This window comes from Pelobates fuscus, chromosome 1 (assembly GCF_036172605.1).
Source record: "Pelobates fuscus isolate aPelFus1 chromosome 1, aPelFus1.pri, whole genome shotgun sequence".
Taxonomy (NCBI): Eukaryota; Metazoa; Chordata; class Amphibia; order Anura; family Pelobatidae; genus Pelobates; species Pelobates fuscus.
The window spans coordinates 36,798,671-36,804,881 of record NC_086317.1 but is presented as its reverse complement, the minus strand read 5'-3'; positions in this window follow the sequence as shown (position 1 = coordinate 36,804,881).

Genomic DNA, 6,211 nt, shown 5'->3' with positions numbered 1-6,211 from the left:
TTGGTTGTTTGCTAATTCTGCTAAAAATATTAGAAAATAAATTTGGAATGACCAATTATACAAGCTAGCATGCAGAAGCAAAATTGTGCACAAGATAAAGTAAACTAATTGTTTAAACTAATTGTGGGGATGTATTTTACATCTCAAATGAAAACAATATCAACATAATACTTAAACCATATAATTTGTTGCTAGTATATAAATATAGGAATATATTTATGTATATTCTAATAGTATAAGAACCAGCGCTTATTTATAACAAAAAAGAGAATTCAATCACAAATATGTTTATCTTTAAATAATCAGCTGCTATACATCCAAGCGATCCCTTATATCACCAATAACAAATACAGAATAAAAAGAAGAATGTAGCACTTTAGTATTAAATAAATAGATAAATCACCTTCAGTTTAAGTCGAACGGAGGTTTTCCCCTTTTGTTTAACGCAATATGTATGGGTATCTAAAACGAAATTAATAATACATAGTGTAGGTCACATATAGCAACATAAATTAATTTGTACAAATATTGCACTCACAAGCGAAGGGCTATAAACCCAGCTCTGGTGTAGATCACTTCTGGGTCAGTTTAGGCTACCCACCCCTATAATCTGTATAGATCTTGTCCTATGTTAAAGATAAAAAAACACCAACGATTGCGTAGTATTGTAAATGTATATACAGTACAAATGTAAATCCAAATGAGTACTCACAAGCCAGGAGTCATATAATAATGACTCAATCTTAGAACATTGTGCAGATTCGGGACTGCACTCCCATCTGTACGAAATTGAAGTGCTGGAAACCAGGATCAAATTGTAAAACTATTCAAAATTTATTATCACACTATATAAAACAATAAATAAAGAAAGCATCTATGTGCAAACCAGAACGCGTTTCACCACCTGTAAGTGGCTTCCTCAACCGGATAAAATGATTCTGTGTCCTTGGTTTCTCTGCATTCATTTAAATACCGTAGAAAACGGCGGGTAAAAAGCCGGTGATTGCAAACTAGCTCACGTCTCTATCACCCACAGGTACAGCGTGTGTGGTCCAAGCCTCCTTTTCACATAGTCATCTAGGGGAAGGGGAGCCGGAGATGCTGACGGCATTGAAGTATCAAAAGGAAATGGAAAAGAGAATAAAAATATAATATCAATTTTTAAACCAGGATAACATTTTTTTGTTCCCATTCCATATACATTTTCCCAAATAGATCTTTAACTTCAAATAATATGATTTTACACTCTATATACACTCATTCCTATAAAATACATGTCCCCATTCATAGTGAATTATAGAATATTACAATATTGGGGCGGGGCCTGACCGCCATGCTGGCTGGTCGCATGGCCCAATGGCTCCGACAACTTTATGCCTTTTAAGCCAGAAAAATTGAATACTCGGTCCTACTGGATGACCAAATGCGGTGTGCTGGCACACAAGGAAGCACTGGACCCGAGGAGAGGCTCACAGTACCTGTTTCAGTCCCTCGGAGAGATACACGTCGTCCCCACGGGATGAGGCCTACTCAGGCGGTGAGTGGGGTGGACGGCCGCTGCCCCGCTATCCTGCCCGACGGTATCCAGACGGACTCCCTCAGAGTGGCGGACATGGCCCTGTTCCCCCCCCTCTGGGCTGGTGGGGGTGATCCCTGCCCACACCCTGCAGTTCCGCCCGTAGAGGAGCTCCCAAGACCCAGGTAGGCTGCTAAACCACAGCTGAAGCCACAGGCCACATCTACAAAGGCGGTATCTACAACCCTGCTAGCTCGCATCAGGGAGCCTGTCACCTTGCGCCCCCCGAGGAATGCAATCCCCACAAATCTAGGGCAGACCCCATGCACCTGCCCATGAAAGCCTGACCGACGGGGACACAGGACCACACCACATCGGTACATGCTAGACCTAATCTCCATGGTCCCTGCACCTGCATACAGCAAAGAAGGCAGAGGGGCAGCATGCAGGCACAAGCGACACAACACCAACTCACCAGACCCTGCAGACAAGCCCTCAAACTTCAAGGTGTGGACACTGAACATCAGAGACTGAGCACACCACCAAGGGCAACACTGAGCATGCAGATACCTGCCTCAATCCACAGCCAGGGATATTGGGACTTAACATCTGTTGGTGGGGCATTGGGGTGTTTTAATGTCATCAGCTTGAAGCATAGCATGTTGTTTATTCATCCTTACACAGCAAATATTTACTAACTCAGATGGGGTTGATGCCCTTCTAAAGCGACTGAATGACTTCTCTTCTGTTTAATAAGGGAACTGACAACATGTGGTTAAATCTCTTGTTTCTTTAACGTGTTACTTTATTATATAGTTATTTCACTTCTTCTTGACTCCAGAGCTTGTGACACTAATCTACTTACTTATAAAAATGTGGTTAGCTACTACTTAGACCAGTGTTCCCCAACCCCCGGGCCGCGGACCGGTACCGGTCCATGGATCAATGGGTACCGGGCCGCCGACCAAGGAACTTTAATTCCTCCGCAGAGCATTAGCCCTCCGCCGCCCGAGGAACTAATTCCTCCGCAGAGCATTGCGCCCGCCCATTGTGTGACACTGATCCTCCTCCTGGCCAATCAGGGAGCGGGTCCTCCCGCTTCCTGATTGGCCGAAAGGCAAACCCCATGCCATTGGCCGAGGAGAAGGCGCCGCGGACTGAGGACTCGAGGTCGGAGACGCGGGGACTGAAGAGAAGCTGCCGTGAGGTAAGTGCACATACAGTGACAGTGCCATTCTGCCATTTCTGTGAAGTAGCATTTTAGCATCTATCACATTACCCTTCAGTCTTCCACCCCCCGATTTCAAATCATGCCCTCTTTTTTCTAGAATTTTTAGTGGAAATTCTTAAACTTTTTTTTTCCAGAATCTATTTAATGTACATAATGTTTTATGTGCTAAGCATGGAATAGTTAACCCCTCTAGTGATATATATTCATTTAAAAGCCATAGCCTTGGTTACTTTTTAATTTTACGTACTGCTGGTGAAACAATTGTTATATATGTGTATATATGTGAATATGTATATATATGTGTATATATGTGAATATGTATATATGTGAATATGTATATATGTGAATATGTATATATATGTGAATATGTATATATATGTATATGTGTATATATGTGAATATGTATATATATATATATATGTGTATATATGTGAATATGTATATATATGTGAATATGTATATATATATGTGAATATATATGTGTATATATGTATGTGTATATATGTGTATATATATGTATATACACACATATACATATACACACACACACACACACACACATACATATACATACATATATACATATATACACATATATATATATATACATATATACACATATATATACCATACATACTCGAGTATAAGTCGAGTTTTTCAGCACATTTTTTTTGTGCTGAAAAACCCCAACTCGACTTATACTCGAGTCAATGTCTGTATTATGGCAACTTACATTGCCATAATACAGACAATGGGCTGTGTAGGAGGGGGGCTGGCAGGGAGCGTTTACTTACCTCTCCTGCAGCTTCTGTCAGCTCCCTTCTCCTCCGCGCCGGTCCGGTCAGCTCCCTCTGCAAGTCCCAGTGTAAGTCTCGCAAGAGCCGTGGGGTCATAGCGCGGCCGCGAGACTTACAGTGGGACTTGCAGAGGGAGCTGACCTGACCGGCGCGGAGGAGAAGGGAGCTGACAGGAGCTGCAGGAGAGGTAAGTAACCGCTCTCTGCCAGCCCCCCTCCACTGAACTGCCAATGCCACTGGACCACCAGGGAGTGAGAGCCCCCTCCCTACCATGTATCAAGCAGGGAGGGGGGACGAAATTGTTTTTAATAATAATAAAATAATAATACTTAAAAAATAATAATAAAAAAAATATTAAAATAATAATAAATAAAAAAATAATAAAAAATGCCTACCCCCCCACCAAGGCTCTGCAACACATACACAAACACTGCACTCATACACACACACTGCACTCATACACACACACTGCACTCATACACACACTTCATTCATTATATACACACACTGTAAATAAATATTCAATTAATATAATTTTTTTAGGATCTAATTTTATTTAGAAATTTACCAGTAGCTGCTGCATTTCCATCCTAGTCTTATACTCGAGTCAATACGTTTTCCCAGTTTTTTGGGGTAAAATTAGGGGCCTCGGCTTATATTCGGGTCGACTTATACTCGAGTATATACGGTATATATACATCTTCCCAGGTCCCAGCACTCAATGTTCCCGGTCTTTTCTGTGATCCGGTGCAAGTAATCTCTGACCAATGTATAGCGTCCAAGTAGAGAGCACTCTGGAGTCTTAATATTGTATCAAAATAAATACTGCTTTATTGTGCAGAATACAAAAAATGTCGATGTTTCAGTCACAGTAGACTTTTCTCAAGGGTCTTGAGAAAAGTCTACTGTGACTGAAACGTCGACATTTTTTTGTATTCTGCACAATAAAGCAGTATTTATTTTGATACAATATTAAGACTCCAGAGTGCTCTCTACTTGGACGCTATATATATATACACATACACTTTTAACTAAAACTGAAATATACAAGTTTAAATATGTATGTCAAAGTAATTAAACTTACACGATTTTATTGATTCGCGAAGGTCACAAATTAGCAAAAATGAGTACGAAACAGACATCGTTAGAAAGTTTCCTTGGGAAGAAAAAAAAGGCCCAGTGAACAGACAGAAGAAGAGCCTTCAACATCAAAGAAACATGCAACTTTTAACAGACAATACCATGAGTCCTATTTGAAATATGGATTTATCGGGACAGGTGATTCCCACGCACCAAAACCGCTCTGCATAGTTTGCGGCGAGAAGCTCTCTAATGAGGCAATGAAACCTTCAAAACTGCTTCGCCACTTGACCGCCAAGCACCCTGGCATAAAAGACAAGCCCCTGGAGTATTTTGAAAGAAAAAAACGGGAGCACGAAGCACAGAAGAAATTTATGAGGGCCACCACATCAATAAAGGAGAATGCACTGAGAGCATCATATTTGGTGGCTAACCGCATTGCTAAGGCTAAAAAAGCCATTTACTATCGGTGAAGAATTGATCTTGCCCTCCACTTAAGACATTTGCCGTGAACTTCTAGGAGAGGCTGCTGTGGAAAAGGTAGCACACGTGCCTTTGTCAGCTAGCACTGTGACTAGGCGCATTGAGGAAATAGCCGAAGACATTGAGGCACAATTGTTGGAGAGGATTAATACATCACCGTGGTATGCACTCCAGGTTGACGAATCTACAGATATCGACCACAAGGCACTACTACTTGTTTATGTGCGATATCTATATCAGGAGGATGTGCATGAGGATTTGTTATGTGCACTATCTTTGCCAACCAACACCACAGGAGCAGAACTGTTCAAGTCACTGGATGGTTATATATCAGGAAAACTGAAATGGTCCTTTTGTGTCAGCATATGCACAGACGGAGCTGCTGCCATGACCGGACGACTGTCTGGTTTAACTGCTCGGATTAAGGAGGTTGCACCTGAGAGTGAATCTACGCATTGTCTCATTCACAGGGAAATGCTGGCAAGCCGAAAAATGTCACCGGAATTTAACAGCGTATTGATGGATGTCGTCAAAGTTATTAACCACATCAAAGCACACGCACTGAACTCGCGCCTGTTTGAGCAGCTTTGTGAGGAGATGGATGCAGAGTACAGATGCCTTCTCTTATACACAGAAATAAGATGGTTATCCAGAGGAAAATCGCTAACCAGAGTATTTGAATTACGAGAGCCATTGCAAAGATTTCTCTCAGAAAAGAAGTCACAGCTGGCAGCACATTTCAGTGACAAGGTATGGGTTGCAAAACTGGCTTACCTGTGTGACATATTCAGCCTGCTCAATGAACTCAATCTGGGCCTTCAGGGGAAAATGACAACTGTTTTCAAGTTGTCAGACAAAGTAGCTGCATTTAAAGCCAAACTGGAGTTGTGGGGACGGCGCGTGAACAGAGGCATTTTGGACATGTTTCAGACATTAGCGGGGATTGTAGGTGAGACTGAGCTTGAACATTCATTCTGCCAGTTGGTGCACGATCACCTGTCTTTGCTTTTAAAAGAGTTTGAGCGCTACTTCCCAACCACAAAAGACCCACGAACTGGTAAGGAATGGATCCGCGACCCATTTGCAAACAAATCAGGCGAATCT